Source organism: Tachypleus tridentatus, chromosome 9, assembly GCF_004210375.1.
Source record: "Tachypleus tridentatus isolate NWPU-2018 chromosome 9, ASM421037v1, whole genome shotgun sequence".
NCBI lineage: Eukaryota > Metazoa > Arthropoda > Merostomata > Xiphosura > Limulidae > Tachypleus > Tachypleus tridentatus.
In genome coordinates, this window is record NC_134833.1 from 119756128 (window position 1) to 119776173 (window position 20046).

A 20046-nucleotide genomic window follows, 5' to 3' on the forward strand; every position below is an offset into this window, starting at 1 on the left:
CATCTTCAGGTTAACAAAGTGAATTATCAACTGACCGTTGCTGACCATATTTCTTGGGAACGAGCGTTTGAACGGGTACGAGACTGTAGGGACGTTGCAGTTAGATGTTAGGTTATTAAATAATATGGGTGTGTTTGTTATTGAATTTCGAGCAAAGGTAGACGAGGACTATTTACGCTATCCGTTCCTAATTTAGCAGTGTACGACTAGATGGAAGGCAAATAGTCATCGCCACCCACCGCCATTTCATAGGCTACTCTTTTACCAACGAATAGTAGGATTGATCGACATATTGTAACTCCTCCGCGGCTAAAAGGGTGAGAAAGTTTGGTGTAACGGGGATTCGAACCGACGACCCTAAACTTACGAGCAGAGCGCCCTAACTACCTGCCCATGCCGGTTATAACATAGGCATAAAAGCTATTCAGGTTCATGAGGGGAAAAAAACTTTTTTATTTTTAGGTTTGACATACGTGTTTCGTGCTGTTATTAGAGTACAAGAGAAACAACGAAATTGTGTGTAGTACATTACATTATATGGTTTGATAATACATGCCAAATCAAACCTAATATTGTTTTACGTCTTGCAAGACTGTTAACATTGATTTGTAAGTTTATCAGGTTCTTTTTTGTCGAAACTAACATACGAATAAAAGTATGTGAATCAGCACAGAAAAACACACAATCTGATCAGTTTTTAAAGTTGTATTCAAGAAATTTAATATCCGACTTTATCTTAACAAACGGTACTGTAATAAAGGAGCTCTTAGCTTCCAAAGGGAAATATAAAATTTAAGTCACGAGTGTTAACTAGATACCGATTTTAATAAATTATTTACATTTATTTATATTGTTATTTGTAAATTTCAAAAATACTGGTCCGCCATGGCCAGGTGGTTAAAGCACGCAACTCATACTCAGAGGGTCGTGGGTTCGAATCCCCGTTACAACAAACATGCTCGCCCTTTCAGCAGTGGGGGGTTATAATGTGATGGTCTCTACAACTATTCGTTGGAAAACTAGTAGCCCAGGAGTTGGCGGTGGGTGGTGGTAACTAGCTGCCTTCCCTCTAGCCTTGCACTGCTAAATTAGGGACGGCTAGAGCAGATAGCTCTCGTGTATCTTTGCGCGAAAGTCAAATAAAAATACTTATAACGCTAGATCAATAAATGACTTTCTCTTTTTATTATGTTTTAATTTTACAGTTATTAACTTTATACTGAACAATATACTAAGTATAGCCCAATAGTTGGTAACTGTAATCCTCAGTGAAAGCATAAAAGAAGAAATTGGGGAAAATTTTCCAACCCAGTGTTATTCCTTTTCCTCACAAGTTATTTAGTATTAAAAGAATCAAACAAGGTTGTTTTTGCATTAGCTACTAATACATTTACGGTACTGTTTTATAATGAATGCAAAAGATATTTTAAATTAATGATGTAATTTGTTAAATTATAAAAATTTGACCGGAAATTACAAACATCCTGGTTACGACCCGAACTGGAAAGAATGAATCGAACAAACTTGATATGTTTGTGTTAGCTGTTAAATCTTTTTTTAATGATCCACACACATATATAACACCAATTATTAAATTAGAACAAATACATTTTACACTGATGTTGTTGGATTTTTAAGTTATGAATTTGACCGGAAATTACATTCGTGTTACGACTGGAAGTGGTGACTTAATTGGCATGATCACATCCTTTAATGTTTTCAGGGATCTGTCTTTGACGTCAATATGTTTTGGAAGGATGCCAACAAGGATGCAGGCGGGTCAAACAAGCTATTTTCTTGTTCGTTAGGTCACGTTTTCTCTTTTCCAAATTTTTTATCGTACGACGTGTCTAGGGTTAAAACGTGTCACAGGCTACAATAAAGGAAAGGTTTGAGGGGCTACTACAGGGTGATCACAAGTGATTGTTCCTTTCTCCTCACGATTTTTGAAGACTTAACCTGACCACATATGATGTACGAACAAGTTGAATTTTGGAAACCTCTCATTTAGATTTGACAGAGGATGATTTTTGGAACTGAAGTACTTTTACTCATTTTCATTACTTCTTGTACACTGTACCAAAATATCTTCTGTACTTCCCAATACAGTAAGTGAGATTAGTTTTGTAAATGTATACTAGTGTTTAAACTGTTTCGTCAAAACCTTAATAGTCTTGGTATGTCAGTCTGTTGCTGTTTGTTATTAAAGCTACACAATGGGCTATCTGTGCTCTTCTCACCACGTGTATCGAAACTTGGTTACTAGCGGTATAAGTCCACAGATATACTGCTGTACTACTAGGGGGCTACTTCATTCTTGGCCAATTTTTAGAAAGACGTAAATGACGTGTAAAGAGTAAATAAATATTTATATACATACATACAGAGGGGTAAGTGATAACGGAATTACTTATGAGTTAAGATCTGTTTCATCTTACACTTTTATTTGACCTAAGAAGCCAAATTTACTGATGGATATTAAACCCTATTCAACAACAGAAATTTAAAAACACATTTTATTTTCTCCTGTAAAGGTGTTTTCTTGTTTGTTTCACAAACGAACGTTGTAATTGTAATACTTAAGGTTTGAGCCAGAATATTCGAGCACAACTAGATAGAAGGGTATTTGCGATTGGTTGTCTTCTGTATTGAACTGACAGAGTAGAGAATAACGACATCAATCACTGAGAACATTAGGTTTACTCTTATCTGACCGAACAATAGGATTTCACTACCACTCTCATGGCAAACAAACGGCACAAAACGACAATAACCGCGAACCATGGGTCCTTAGATTCACAGTCCGAGCACTCTAATCACTAGGCGCGGACATAATGGTTAATTTTTTCCTTTTTTATTTGTTTGCTTTAGTGTCATCTACATACACAATGGGGTATTTGTACTCTGTTCCCTACGGGGATGGCTCCGTATGGCCAGGTTGTTAAGGCACTAGACCCATAATCCCAGGGTCGCGGGTTCGAATCCCCGTCACACACGTGTGGGCGTTATAATGTGACGGTCAATTCCACTATTCGTTGGTAAAAGAGTGGCCCAAGAGTTGGCGGCGAGTGGTGATGACTAGCTGCCTTCCTTCTAGTCTTACACTGCTAAATTAAGGACGGCTGGCGTAAATAGCCCTCGTGTAGCTTTGCGCCAAATTCAAAATAAACCAAAACCAAACCCCTACGCTTCTAGAATTTAACTGTGGAGTTTAGCGTGGCTAAATCAGTACATTTACAGCTGACCTATTAGAGTACAAAGGTAAATGAATTAACGTAACCGATCTGGTTCCTACCAGGTTTTAAATAGTTGTTGACGTTCAACTACCTCAGTCTTCTTCCATTGTTATTATTTTAATGAGTTTAAAATTAATTTCAGTATTATAGCATGACTCCCAATTATTGTACGTATGGCCTTATTTAAATATTTTGATAGATATTTATTAGACTTATAAAAACCACAATTATGTGGTGGATACATTTATTAATCTAAATCTTAGCAAAATTGAAGAAAAAGGAACCCTTCAGATATGTTTTCAAACATGCTGAAATTTGTAAAACTATTTCTAACGTAAATTTCAAATATTAAAAAAAAATTGTGCACTGTTTCTATCAAACTTGCAAAACTTCGTGTGTTTCTGGAAGAAAAGCGTTATAGGGAATTCTTAAAATGGAAGTTACGCTTTAATTACAGTTGACTTGTTCGTCTATCTATTATTTGCAGTGTAATTTATAACATTCTCTTCTTGTTTAGTGACGGTGAATCAAGCACTAAACTAGCCATAAAGTATTTTACAAAAGTATCTACAACGACCTCTATTCTTCGTTAAAGGTACAATTCTTTGGAAATGACTCAAAATACAGAAGTGCTTTACTTGTAATTATCTCTTGATTTGGTAGGGACATATTTTTACTGAGGTCAAGGTTTAAAATGATTATTAATAATCTCACGTTTTAATTTTTCCCTGAAAATAATGTTATGGGCGTGGCTTAATTGTGAAATCCTATAGAGGTGCTGCGGATTCTATATTTCTTGTAGACTCATGCATCTTAGGACTAAAAGTGACTCACTTTTCCGAAGCGGAACAAACCAAACAAAACGAGATAATAGCAACAATTACTCATATGGTTCATAAACTGACACGAGACATCCAGTTTTTGTATTTGTATGAAACATTCCAATCACATTTGAACTGGAATGAAAGAGTAAGGTCACGATGTTAAAAAAATAAGTCGTAAGAATTTACAGTTTACTATCAAATCTCTTGTACCTAGAACAATACGTTTATATCATTAAAATACGACAATATCAACTCGTTAAAATAATTATTTTGGTTTCATCAATAAAAGAACATAAACATTTATAAGAAATTCACTTTGCTTCATTGAGAGAAAGAAACAGATTCCATAATTCGCATTGTTTTTCTCAAGATTTCTTCTTTGGTATTGTTGGCATTAAAAATGTAAAATTTAAGAATTCAGATTGTTTCATTTTATAAGAGCGTCCTAAAACATTTCTAAAACATCGGCCCTAAATTAAATTATCTTATCAAAAGAGATATGTATTTTTTTTACTTCAGTTAGCAAAGTTTATGCTAAACATGATAGCAATGTTGAAATCACTGATGAAGAATAGAAAAACATTGAAGATAGCACCACTCTTGTTACAACCAATGGCGCCACGTACGATCATTTTCTGTCTGACGGCGGTGCAGTTTGACAAAGCACACTATTTCACTATGCTCTGTTTCCATAATCCATCTACTGTACGTAGAGAACGGTTTTCCAGGGCACATTTCAAGAGTCCAATTGCATGGAAATCTACATTCACTGCATCTGTTGATTTGACCTGTATTTCTTCGTACGGACTACCATGAATACCAGTTTCATTATTCAGCTGCTTGAGTTATATGACGGTACAACGGGAAGTATGGCTGGAAGAATTATTTTAGCGATTCCATATCCTGTTGTCCTTTTTCACAGAGGGAGATCCTTCTTGGTTATGCTGCGTACTATTGTCTGGGACACGTGGACAGCTTTTGACATTATTCATGGATTCTCACCTGTTATAGTACGCAACATTATAATTAACAGGGCAAAAATATGACTTGTTGCAAGTCTTTTTCTGGAGGGTCCTTGTAATCTAAAGTGACCATTAATTGCAAGGGATGTTCCCATTTTAGAAATGCTATATTCCCGACTAGAACATATATTTATGATCGAAGTTTTTGAATATTTTGCATTGAAAATAGTTGTTATATACTTTTCCCCAAAGCGGTCAATTTTAGGTAATATTATACTAACTAGGCAGCATCACACGATATCAAAATGTACCTCTGATGCATGTCATTGCACTGCATCTTTACATTGGCTGTGATTGTCACGAGACTTGCTAATTTGCCTGTTAAAACTCGGTTTAACATGACGCACTCGACCATGTACTGTTAGGATACGATACCGATGGCTCAGAGGTTAGCCTGAAAGCTTAGAAAGCTCAAAATACGATTGAGATACTTGTGATAGGCACAACAGAGATAGCCCATTGTGTTGCTTTGCCCTTGACAACAAACGAACAGATTAAAGAGCAAGAGCACTGATTTTAATTATTCTTTTTTTACCACAAAATAATTAACCAAAATCTAAACATGAGCCAATTCAAAATTAGGTTCTTGATGAAGATATACATACTTTTTGACACTTTTACAAGTTGCTCTTGAAATGTGTGAAAAGCAAACAATGAGACGACACACGGCTGTCTTTTGTTCTCAAACAATGGTATTTTTTTAACAAGCTACTTTATTTTCTACGCGCCAAGTGATGCATCAGGACTCCACAAGTTCTCGTCAGCGCTCTCTATCTTGGATTATTATTTGAGCCTTTCTCCAGATCATCTTTGTCTTGGCTTTCAATTTATTTTTCACATAGCGTTCTGAGTCTTTTCCCTTCTTGACATATCAAGAGTCCAGAACCCAGCTTCTTTTATGATGCTGTCCTGTTTTTTTCTTAGCATATTACCCATCTACATCCATTTCCTTTTCATTATCTCTACCATGATGCCTTCCTGTCCTGTCTCTCTTCTTTGTTTGAGATCTGTGGACGTATACGTATAACTTCCTGGCAATATCTTCAGATATTAGTGAATGAAATGAAAATTTGTTTCATTAGAAAAATACATAAAAGTTTAAATGGCAGGAAACGTCTAAAGATGACCCACTGTTTTATGATCTTCGAATTTTTTAAGAACTAAAAACTGACACCGACCTTGATTAGTTTGTTTCTGTAGAAGTTTTGTACAGAGTTATATAAGAGTTATCTGCGTAGGGCAGTCCCTAACGTCAACCCATAGTTTACAAAAACTCAACGAAGATAAATTATTAATAATTGGTTATTGAAACTCAAGTTTGTTTCAAATTAAATTGTCTTCAGTTTTCTTCCATGGTTGACGTTCAAGTTAAGATACACAAAACACTTACGACTGAAAAGTTTCTTCATTATTCAAGGAATAAATCATAATAATTTAAAGCAATTTTCAATATGGCAGGGTAAGAAAACTTCGCGTGTACCTTTTTCTCGTCTAAAGACAACAAAGTTACATTAACTAGCTTGTTTTCAAAAGAAAACAAAAATGAAGTTAAATATCTCTCAATTTAAGAAATTTTAAAATATTTATGAATTTTTTCACCTCTTTTTTTTAGATGTGTTTTTATTCTATCTATTTGTCTCAATTCTATGTAATTCCGGTATTCTAAGAAATGTTACAAATTTATTCTGAAGTTGTTCTAAAACCAATGCTGGTCTTATAATTAACATAAATGCTAATTTACGAGCCATTATATATTTAACCTGATAAGTACCTTATAACTCAAGGTAGGTGAGTGACATTTGAATTTAAAGATGACTGTTTTATTTTTTGTTTTTGATAAATAGACAAGCACAAGTCTTTGTTCCTGCTCTACAAACTTGAAAATTGTTTTTTTTGAAAATATATAAATCCCAAAGTCGCCATTGTGTTAATAAAAACTTAGTTTTTAGTTTAAAGAGAGCTTCAAGCATTATTTCACTCCCATAGGATTTTCGTTGTTTATTTCGTTTGCATCATTGTCTGTGAATTCTAAAGTTTAACACATCTATATCATATATGTGTGGTAAGGAAACAATAACAATTTGAGCAGACGACAATTCTCGAAATGATGAATGTTTATTCTAGCGTAAAACTAAAAAAATGGGCTATCTATACTGTCGTCCATAAGGGGAATCGAACACTGAACTCTAGGATTATAAGCGATAAAGCTTACTGTTAACCCAGTGATTTTTTTGTTTTAAATCTGGGTCTGTGGAATAAAACGAAAACATATCAAACACCATGTTGTTATTTTTTCAAGTAGTCGACAAAGCTTAAATTCTTACACGAAAAATTTGATTTATACATGTAGGACAAATGGTCAAGCATCTTAATTTGAAGTGTTCGATACTGCAGGTGACAGATACTGGTTGCTTTTCTCTTGGATGTTTGCAAATGTCAACGGACATCCAAGAAAGCATATGTTCTAGATGATCTTGCGTGGCCGAGAACACTCGTGGAGTAATAAGTCAAAAATCAGGTATTGTTACACGATTATACATTAACAATTGGAAAAAGAACGTAAATATAACATGCTAATTGCAGGTAATAAACCTAGAAGACAAAATGTTTAAAATACCTTTTAAACATAAAGTAATGCCAAGAATTAATAATTATTTCAAAATATGAGGAACCAATTAATGTTATGAGCAACATCGTAAAAAATTAACTCAATATCAGTCCATCGGGGGGTCAACAGTACGTTAGTTAACGTATAACGCTAAAATCTGAGGTTTAATTCTTTGCGGTTGACATAGGAAATATTCCAATGTGGCTTTACTCTAAAACAAACAAAGAAACAAAATCAGAATTTAATCTGCGGAGGTCTGAGTAATTCGTACACTTTTAAAACTACTGTTTAAACTGATGGTAATCAAATATTTATTTCTTATTTATGGATTGTTTTATTTATAATTTAGCAGTCTCACTTTATTCTCTTTCTTGATAGATTTATTCGCACAAGTTTTTTTGTTTATTTGTTTGGAATGTCGCGCAAAGCTGTTTGTTTGTTTTTTGAATTTCGCACAAAGCTACTCGAGTGCTATTTGTGCTATCCGTCCTTAATCTAGCAGTGTAAGACTAGAGGGAAGACAGCTAGTCATCAACACCCGTCGCCAACTCTTGGGCTACCCTTTTACCAACGAATAGTGAGATTGACCGTCACATTATAACCCCCCACGGTTAAAAGGGCGTGCATGTTTGGTATGACGGGGATTCGAGCCCGCGACCCTCAGATTACGAGTCGAACATCTTAACCTACCTGGCCATGCCGGGCCTTTGCGCACAGCTACTCGAAAGCTATCTGCGCTAGCCGTCCGTAATTTAGCAGTGTAAGACTAGAATGAAAGCAGCTAGTCATCACCATCCACCACAAACTGTTGGGCTGTTCTTTTACCAACAAATAGTGGGATTGACCGTCACGTTATAACGCCCTCACGGCTGAAAGGGCAAACACAGATAGCCCTTCTTTTAGTTCTGTGTGTAATAACAAAACAAATAAGCATTTAAAATATTTCAACAGAACATTACATTGGAAAATATTGGAATATCAAACAAGAAACAAATTTGTAATCAAGTAATGGTATCCAACAAGGAAGGTATATTCAAGGTGTTATGATATCCAACAAGGAAGGTATATTCAAGGTGTTATGATATCCAACAAGGAAGGTATATTCAAGGTGTTATGGTATCCAACAAGGAAGGTATATTCAAGGTGTTATGATATCCAACAAGGAAGGTATATTCAAGGTGTTATGATATCCAACAAGGAATGTATATTCAAGGTGTTATGATATCCAACAAGGAAGGTATATTCAAGGTGTTATGGTATCCAACAAGGAAGGTATATTCAAGGTGTTATGGTATCCAACAAGGAAGGTATATTCAAGGTGTTATGGTATCCAACAAGGAAGGTATATTCAAGGTGTTATGGTATCAAACAAGGAAGGTATATTCAAGGTGTTATGGTATCCAACAAGGAAGGTATATTCAAGGTGTTATGGAATAGCTGTTTGTAACTAACTATTTCTGTGAAGAGTTTGTGTTCACATTTTAAAATATTTCGCTCAGATATGGAACTTTTTGTAACATTATTTCATAAATTAATTTTTACTTAGCCATTTGAATTTTGCATGTTATTAAAAATGATTTTGTTGCATAATTAGTATTCCATAAAAACTGAGTTAAAACCACTATTTATTTTTAAAGTTCTTTAGCTACATATTAATAACTTCAAGGATATATTTAACAACTACAACAAGAAGAAAATGGCGTTAATTGTTTTAAACTTAGTTGTTTATTATCGTATATATTTGAAATAATATGTGCAGTACATGTTTCGGATTGTTCCTTTTATGTAAGATTTAAACTGTCATTCTCAGGTAAACTAGCCATTAGTTCTTATCCTGGCATCTAATATTTGTTAACTTACTATTTTTTTTGCTACAGATTACTTTAACATTACTGATGGAAACAGTATGGATCAGGTTATGTATCGAAGAGTTCGAGATTTCATATCACTAAATTTGTTTCATACTTTCAGCTGAGGATGAATTACAAAAGCGACATTAAGTTCCTTTATTCGGTTCACAGAGCAGAGCATAGTCCTAACTGTGGCGGGTGCTGCTTCCGACTGCTTTCCTTTTGACCAGCAACTAAGAGTAGGGTGAATTCTATCATATGCTCGTAAGATACTGTTCAGGTTAAAATTTCCGAATTCCATCTGCTGTTTATCTGCACGCAAACTCAAATACACTTTTCGCAAGAAATTCAATGTTGACGGTTCATAGTTTAAGTGAAAACTCATTTTTTTACAAAATCACAGCACGGCATGGGAAGGTGGGTTAAGGCACCAAACATGTTCGCTCTCTCAGCCGTGGGGGCGTTATAATGTGACGGTCAATCCCACTATTCGTTGGTAATAAAAGAGTAGCCCAAGAGTTAGCGACAAGTGGTGATGACTAGCTCTCTTCCCTCTAGTCTTACGCTGCTAAATTAAAGACGGCTAGCGCAGATAGCCTTCGTGTAGCTTTGCGCGAAATTCAAAACCAAACCAAACCAAACTTATTCAGATATTTGAACAAGAAAAAAATAATTGAATACATTATTGAAATATCTTTCTCCAAATGAAAGTTAAGCCTAAAAATCATAAAATAAGCTAAGAAATATATAACTAAATAAATGCACTTTAAAAAACCCCGTTTATTTATAGGATGATATAATTGTAGAGTTTTCTTTAATACCCTCGTAATTTACCATATACGAAGAAACGTGTAATGGTACGGTCACGAATATGGTTAGATATTTGACTCATAAAATATTATATTGAACATCCTTTCGCATTAAAACACAAGAGAGAAAATGAAATTATTGGAACTGCATGTTTCAAGAAGCATGCCCCATTTCCTTGAAGATTATGGCCATCGTGGTTAACACACCCAGTTGGGATAAAGGTACGTGCGAAAAAAAAGAAGAAAAAAGCAGAAGTTAGTGTAGCCTCGACTGTGACCATAACCGCAGAATTACATGGTCGACAAGCCTTGAAAATTGAAGGTAAAACGTTGTCTCAAGGAGAAAGTGGAGCACGAGAACACACAAGCCCTTGAAGAACGGGGGGGAGAGGAAAGGGGAAGAGATATATATTCACCTTCTCTATCACGTCTCTTTCTGTACATATCTGTCTAGTCTAAGTGTGTTTTTATGCGTCTATTATATCATGATAAAGATAACTGCAAAACGCCCCTTTCCAAACGCAGAAGAAATAATAAGTTCATTAAGCATTCTTAAAATTACTGGTTTATAAGAGAATGAAACGAAAAACGCCTATTTCAGAAGCAAAACAAATGATAAACGAGAGTTACACATATCCTATTTCTGATGCAAGTGGAATTTCAAAGCCACATCTTTAAGAAATGATACAAAACAAAAAAGGCGAATCAATAAAATTGTTTAAATATTATTCGCTAGTTTTAAGAATTACGTTCTTAAAAGCATTTTCAGTCCGTATCACAAAATCAAATATGTATCTCAGAACGGCTGGTATTGGTATTAACACTTTTACCAATAAAGCAGAGAAACGTTTCGACCTTCTTTGGTCATCTTCAGGTTAACATCTTTGTTACTTCAAATGGGTTTTTGGTCATCACGAAAACCAAATATATTCGATATCATTAACTATAAAAACATTTTGTGTTATGAGAAGAGAGTTAGACAATTGTTAGTCCAAGTTGTGGAAATTAAGAAGTAAAAAACAGATATTTAGGAAAAAGAAACAAAATATTTGAGATACATGTTTGTTTGTGGTGAAACACAAACTACACAAGAGGCTATGGTGCCCTGCTTACCACGGGTATCAAAACCCAGTTTCTAGCGTTGTAAGTCCGCAAGAGGTCGAGAGATATAAAAGATATATTTTAGAAGGATCTAACTGACAACTAGAAGTAAAAAAAAAATCTGTTTGAGAAAAATCAAACTAGTACCAAGAACAAACTGTCGTATCTGGATCTTGAGTGTTCCTTGATTAAAACAAAAACAGAGTAACGTTTGTGAAAATAAACTGTTTATTTATTATAAATTAGTGTTAAACACAAAATCACAAACTTAAACGCTTTTAAACAAGAATAGTCTCATAAAATATATGTTTTTTAACGATTAGCAGTTAACTCAAATTGAAATTACCACCGGATAATTTACAGCACGTCTTTATTTAAAATTAAAAGAAAAAAAATGTCAAATTTCTCATACTAAAAATTGATTTGGTGGATTGTAATGAAGTGTTAGACCAAACATGAAGAATTCTTGGTAAGATATAAAAGACTTGAAAAATTCACATTTGATGCTTATTAATTATTATTATTGTTAAATACAACTTTTTTAGAATTCAAATGTTTGTTTGTTTGATTTTTGAATTTCGCACAAAGCTATTTGGGGGCTATATGTGCTAGCCTTCCCTCTAGTCTTACAACCCCTAAATTAGGGACGGCAACACCCACCGCCATCTCTTGGGCTACTCTTTTACCAACGAATAGTGGGATTGACTGTCACATTATAACGCTCCCACAGCTGAAAGGGCGAGCATGTTAGGCGCGACGGGGATGCGAACCCGCGACCTTCAGAATACGAGTCGCACGCCTCAACACGCTTGGCCATGCCGGGCCCTAGAATTCAAATAAAACGGTAGCACTGTCACCCACATTAGAAATATCCTTGTATAAATGACCAAATAAAATTTAACCTGTTTTGTTTTGACGTATTGAAAGGATTTACCAGAATTTCACGCTTAACACAAAACAGTGATTTTGCTAATTTTTCTGTTCATTCACTCCAATCTGTTTTATCCTTCACACCATGTATTAGCATCCGTGAATTTTGTAATAAGTTTTAAGAACAAATAGTGATTTGGTTGTTAAACTGATATATTTTTCAATATAACAGTATCATTGGATTCCAAACAGCTGTACTGAGAACTATTTGTGCTTTCATTTTGTTATGTGTGAGATAGAAAATAAAAATAACATTTGAATTGTTTTACCTTTCATAAATGTTAATACACGTTAATTGCTTAAAATCGTTTAGTTTCAACCCGATAGAATGTACAACTTAAATATTTCATTAATGCAGAATTTTAGAATAATCTGCTTCTAAACATTTTTGCGTTGCTTATAATACTCTCAATGTGTAAATACTAAGAATTGCTTTGTTTGTTTTGTTGTGAAGCGCAAAGCTGCACAATGGACTGTTATTATTTTATCACGAGTATAGAAACTCGGTTTTTAAAGTCATAAGCCTTCAGACTGGGGACTTAAGAAGAGCAAATCTTTCTCACAATTGGTTATAAAGTCTCTTTTTTATAGATATATATTTTTTCAATAATTTCATGTTTTCTTGTTACATCCATAGCCGTTTTATACGAACATCAACAGTGTCTCAATGGGTTATATGCGCCGTGTACACCGAGAGGATCGAATCCCTAATTTTACTGTCATTATAAATCGCTAAGTTGTTGGGAAGGGCATATAAGATGTCAAGTTAATTAGGACAATAAACAATATTTATTTCTTCGATTATGAATCAATTATTAAAAGGATTGTTTGTTTGTAATTAAGTACAAAGCTATACAATGGGCTATCTGTGCTCTGCACACCACGGATGTCGAAACCCGGTTTCTAGCGATCGAAATTCGCAGACATACTGCTATGCCATTGGTGGGGGGGGGGGCAGAGAGACTTGAAAGTTACTCACTCCTACAGCGCATCAAAGACCAAAAACCGCGAAATCCATATCTGCAATAATGGGACACCAACCAGAACCCATCAGGTAGGCATGTTAACTATTAAGCTACTCCCGATCCACACAAAAATTATACGAGATTGAGCCAGTATAAATCATAGCATAACACATAATTATGACATTTAATTGTTTCGTGCTTTCTACCACGTAACAAAATATGACATTATTCCAACTCGTGAAGCTTGTTTTGTTTCTCTGTTTATGATAAAACAAATCTTAATTAATTTTATCTTGGTACAGATTTAGTAGGATTTAAGAATTAGTTATTTTTTTCCTTCGAAGTACTAAATGATAAAGTGGTATATTAAGCAAAAATTTATAATAGTGATAAAATATTCATTACTACTTCTTGCAACACAAATAATTTAATAACTCAAGCAAAGCCAATATCCTCAAAGTTTCATTAAACTTTGCTCAAACCCGAAGGTATTAACAATTTAAGCAAGGTCAGTGTCTCTAATGTTTCACTGACATGTCTTTGAAGCATAGAACATTGTATTTTTATGCAATCGTGTATTTGATAGGATTTTTTACTATTTAAAAGCTGTATAGTCATTGTCAAGAGAAACCTGTCTTTGTATAAGCATGTTTTGATTGTGAAACTACATATATGTTATGACCACGATAATTTATTTATAAAAACTTCATTTTTCAACATGGAAAACCTGAAAACATTTCGAATTTACCAGTAAAGAATTGCCTTTAGTTTTAAGTAGAAAACTTGGATGTGTACAGATCTTTCAGATTTGGACAGGAAACTAGTTATTTCAAAATAAGCATATCGACATTCTATACGTGGGAAGCCATACAAATTGAAGAGAGGGTCATCATAAATATACATCAGACGAAACAAGCCTTCAAACTGATTACGAAAATTAGTAACCCAAACACGCTTAAAAACCAGGCGTCTGGAAAGTAAAATGACACGAATAATGACTAGTCTAGATATTAAATACTCTATTCACAACACGCTATCTTAATCTGAAAATTACGAGTCTCAAGGTTACAGATAATAGGTGGGTATAAGGATGTGTCATTGATAGACAATGATGTATTTTTTAAGCTTAATTTTCGTCGGCTTGTTAAACCCATTCTCTCTTTCTTCAAAAGAAGTTTAATAAAGTTCAAATAAAGTACATTCTTTTCTTTTTAAACATTATTTTCGTTAACTGTATTGGCTAGATTGTTTAATATATCTAGTTTTATTATTACGCTTTTATTAACGAGATTACTTGCATGGTTAGCTTGGTGTGTGGATTTAGTTTAGGACTAACCTAAGTCTTATAACGTAGTAGCCAACTGTTCTCTAGTATAACATTTTCAACCAAGTATAATCTGAGAATTATCAGTGAAAACCACTTTCAATACAGGCTTCATATCTCGCTATTAAGGTAGTATAAGAATTTAATTAATATCAACAGTGATAGCATGTTAAGTATGAAGTTATTAACAGTTAATTAAGTGAGTGAGAAACTAAGTAGTGCGCCATACTTAGTTCTTATTTAATGAATGTATGCAGTTTAGATTTATGTAATCCAAGACTCTGAACTATATTTAATTTTTATATGGAAAGTTGATGTTTACCCAGCTTATATTTGATATGTACAGTGAAACCTGGTGGTGTTGACGAATTGAACAATATGACAATTAATTTTATAGTGTACAGAGTTTAAGGCAATGTATTTTGCATAATCTACATAAGAATGTGTAATCAGTGATTGACTGCTTCATAAAAATATGAATTTGTAGACTTAATAAAGTCAAATGTAAGTCAGACATACTTGGCCTATAACTTGCTTGGCAAGTAATGTTTACTGATCAGACACTTTCATTAATGGCCTATTATAATAATTATGAAATCTAAAAACTTATTTATTGGTATTTCATAAAAAAATAAAATTGTTCAATTGTTGTAATTACATTAGCTTTGTTTAACGTCCTTTTAAAAGTTATTGTATTGAGCTGTTTTTTGTTTCGGCAGGAGTTGCACAATTTCAAATTTTGCTGTATAATCAATGCACAACTGTTATTTTTTGTGTGTAATCACTACAGTTTCATGATGCATTTCGGTAGAATAAACTAAATGTGAATGATAGTGAACTGTGTCCTTACTGCAACACAATGATAGGTAATAACTGGCAACAGATAATGAACTGTGTCCTTGCTGCAACACAATGATAGGTAATAACTGGCAATAGATAATGAACTGTGTCCTTACTGCAACACAATGATAGGTAATAACTGGCAACAGATAATGAACTGTGTTCTTACTGCAACACAATGATAGGTAATAACTGGCAATAGATAATGAACTGTGTTCTTATTGCAACACAATGATAGGTAATAACTGGCAACAGATAATGAACTGTGTTCTTAGTGCAACACAATGATAGGTAATAACTGGCAATAGATAATGAACTGCGTCCTTGCTGCAACACAATGATAGGTAATAACTGGCAATAGATAATGAACTGTGTTCTTGCTGCAACACAATGATAGGTAATAACTGGCAACAGATAATGAACTGTGTCCTTACTGCAACACAATGATACGTAATAACTGGCAATAGATAATGAACTGTGTCCTTACTGCAACACAATGATAGGTAATAACTGGCAACAGATAATGAACTGTGTCCTTACTGCAACACAATGATAGGTAATAACTGGCAACAGATAATGAACTGTGTCCTTACTGCAACACAATGATAGGTAATAACTGGCAATAGATAATGAACTGTGTCCTTACTGCAACACAATGATACGTAATAACTGGCAATAGATAATGAACTGTGTTCTTACTGCAACACAATGATAGGTAATAACTGGCAACAGATAATGAACTGTGTTCTTACTGCAACACAATGATAGGTAATAACTGGCAACAGATAATGAACTGTGTCCTTACTGCAACACAATGATAGGTAATAACTGGCAATAGATAATGAACTGTGTTCTTACTGCAACACAATGATAGGTAATAACTGGCAACAGATAATGAACTGTGTCCTTACTGCAACACAATGATAGGTAAGAATTGGCAATAGATAATGATTGTTTGTTTTGTTTTGGAATTTTGCGCAAAGCTACATGAGGATTATCTGGGCAATAGATAATGAACTGTGTCCTCACTGCAACACCATGATAGGTAATAATTGGCAATAGATAATGAGCTGTGTCCTCACTGCAACACCATGATAGGTAATAATTGGCAATAGATAATGAGCTGTGTCCTCACTGCAACACCATGATACGTAATAACTGGCAATAGATAATGAACTGTGTTCTTACTGCAACACAATGATAGGTAATAACTGGCAACAGATAATGAACTGTGTTCTTACTGCAACACAATGATAGGTAATAACTGGCAACAGATAATGAACTGTGTTCTTACTGCAACACAATGATAGGTAATAACTGGCAACAGATAATGAACTGTGTCCTTACTGCAACACAATGATAGGTAATAACTGGCAATAGATAATGAACTGTGTTCTTACTGCAACACAATGATAGGTAATAACTGGCAACAGATAATGAACTGTGTTCTTACTGCAACACAATGATAGGTAATAACTGGCAACAGATAATGAACTGTGTCCTTACTGCAACACAATGATAGGTAATAACTGGCAATAGATAATGAACTGTGTTCTTACTGCAACACAATGATAGGTAATAACTGGCAACAGATAATGAACTGTGTTCTTACTGCAACACAATGATAGGTAATAACTGGCAACAGATAATGAACTGTGTTCTTACTGCAACACAATGATAGGTAATAACTGGCAACAGATAATGAACTGTGTCCTTACTGCAACACAATGATAGGTAATAACTGGCAATGGATAATGAACTGTGTCCTTACTGCAACACAATGATAGGTAATAACTGGCAACAGATAATGAACTGTGTCCTTACTGCAACACAATGATAGGTAAGAATTGGCAATAGATAATGATTGTTTGTTTTGTTTTGGAATTTTGCGCAAAGCTACATGAGGATTATCTGGGCAATAGATAATGAACTGTGTCCTCACTGCAACACCATGATAGGTAATAATTGGCAATAGATAATGAACTGTGTCCTCACTGCAACACCATGATAGGTAATAATTGGCAATAGATAATGAACTGTGTCCTCACTGCAACACCATGATAGGTAATAATTGGCAATAGATAATGAGCTGTGTCCTCACTGCAACACCATGATAGGTAATAAATGGTAACTCATAATGAACTGTGCAATACAATGAGAAGTAATAACTGCCAACTGATTATGAATTGTGTTATATTACGTATTATAATTTCAAATAACCTGAAACTGAGTTAAATTGTAATTTATATTTAAAATTAATTAAATGTCGATATGTATTCAATTTTTGATATTTGCCAACAGGATTGGTACATACATGTTTCTTTTTTTAATACAAATATATTTTAATATACAAACATTAATACAACTTATAATAACTGTTATTGCAAACAGATTTACAAATAAGGATTTATATATATATATATAGGTCTGACAAACTTACAAGCAATATTAAGTCTTCTCTCTTATCTAGAACTGGATATCTTACCTAGGATTCACGATGAAAGAATTACTTTCGAGTAGATATTGGTACATTCATTTAACGGGGAGCTAGCTAGCTCTTCGCTGATCACACGTCGAGTTTTTCACTGGTAGTGAACTGTATGTATCCTCATTGCAACACAACTATAGGTAGGTAATAATTGGCAATTGATGAAAAAGGCATTAAGAGATCAGTATATTCCACAACTTAAAATAATTAAAATACATGTGAGGAAAATAAAGTGGTGAATTATAATTATTTATAAAGAAACTAGATTCAAGAATGTCAATGTTTTATTAAATAATAAATTATTGTGATAATTCCCCATTCAAAATACTTGTGTTATGCCTACTTTCTCTTGTTATGTGATATTAATATATACATATGTATATATTAATTATCTATATTCTAAATGTAGTGTCTGTATTGTAATACAACAATTGATTTTGTTTGTGTGTGTGTTTTAAAACTTTAGAGCAACTCCACCGTGGACTATCTGCTGTGCTCACCTCGGGAAATTGAACCCTGGATTGTAATTTTATGGATTTATTGCTGTCCAAGCTGTGGACTCACAATGAATCGCATATGTATTTTAGTTGTGTTACAAGTTAATTTTTAATAAACATGATTTTAAAGTTAATTTAGGAAGAACGTGTAAACTGTATCATTATTGGTGTTTACAGCAGTTTAACAATCAAAGTTAATTAAGTTAGGGGAGAAGTGTTATAGACTGTTATTAGAATGATATACAAAAAAACAACAACAACAAAAAACACCTGACTATTCCTTTTATGAAAACAATTAAAAGAAAAATTGTACATAATTTCATTAACAGACTTATATCACAAATTATCTTACAATATGTATGGGCTTAACAAAATGGTGAATTAGAACTACTTTTAAAAAACTGTAATAAAAATGTTAATGGTTTATCATAGATCAAAATATTGTGAAATTTCCGCCTTTGGAATAACGTTTCAATATGTATATTACGAATTTTGAAATAATTTGTTTAAAAAATTACGATTAATATGTTGTATATTGCATATTAATATGTTGTATATTATTTATTAATTATGTTGTATATTGTATACGTGAATGAATAAATTGTAGATCAAAATCAAACTTTTGAAATAATTGTTTGATTATTTAAACAAACGTATCTAATTATTCATCAAACATTTTGTTACTATCGATTTGAGATTGTTGGTTATAAACAAAATAAATCGTGATTTTTTTGTTGTATAAAAATTTACATGCTGTCTGTTTTCAAAATTATTTAATCGTAACCTGTATCAAATCCAATATGTGTCGTATCACGTCACACTTTATTTCTCGAAAAAGGAAGGGTCATAAGAGCCAAGCTTTATCCAGATAGATTAGTCCGATTATTGTCTGCCCATTACAATTTTAGTGACGGAGATGCAAGATAGCTGTGAAGGGTATCTTGAAACCTTATAAAGTGTAATGAGTGTTTGCCTAAAACAAAAACGTAATGTGGGATGACATAGTCTAGAGCCAATTACATAAAATATATCGTGAAGGTAAAAACATCGATTCAGTTTTAAGCCTAAATCGTTTCTGAATTGAGCTGTTTTCCGTCATATCACTAACGTTTTTAATTTTAGTTTCTAAATTATGAAATCAACAAACATTTTTCGAATTTCATTGTTTATGCATTTCATTTCATATTTTTATTACATAGACAAAGAACAATAATAGGTTATACTTTTCTTGATAAGTGCCATGTCATAAAAACCATTGTTGGAACGTATTGTTACCAAAACGCACTGTTTTTTTTTTCATATAATAATTATTCTGTGAACACCCCACGAATTCATTTCATGAATGATTTTAATTGTGATTGGCCCATAAAGAAATTTACAGACGTTTGACTTCCTCGACTACATTTTTGTTGGCTAAACTTGATTTTGCAAAATTTGTTTATTTTAGATAAATATGAAATTCGAGGTTAGAGTATACTGTGGGGTAGGATGGTAGTAATTTCCCCGTAATTTTTGACGGTCTATGCGCTAGTATGTACATATAAAATATTAA

The 20046-nt window shown here is 33.5% G+C and overlaps 2 long non-coding RNA genes across 2 annotated transcripts in view; one reads left to right on the forward strand and one right to left on the reverse strand.

The window, feature by feature from the left end:
• Nucleotides 1-20046, reverse strand: part of LOC143227237 (uncharacterized) — a 108841-nt gene that overhangs the window by 23552 nt on the left and 65243 nt on the right. Inside the window, exon 3 of the long non-coding RNA XR_013014953.1 lies at nucleotides 17995-18131. This is a non-coding gene — a long non-coding RNA (uncharacterized LOC143227237). The remainder of the gene's footprint in view (nucleotides 1-17994; nucleotides 18132-20046) is intronic.
• On the forward strand, nucleotides 1852-18942 carry LOC143227236 (uncharacterized). The gene is made up of 3 exons (XR_013014952.1): nucleotides 1852-2108; nucleotides 17980-18137; nucleotides 18464-18942. It is a non-coding gene; the product is annotated as an uncharacterized LOC143227236 (long non-coding RNA).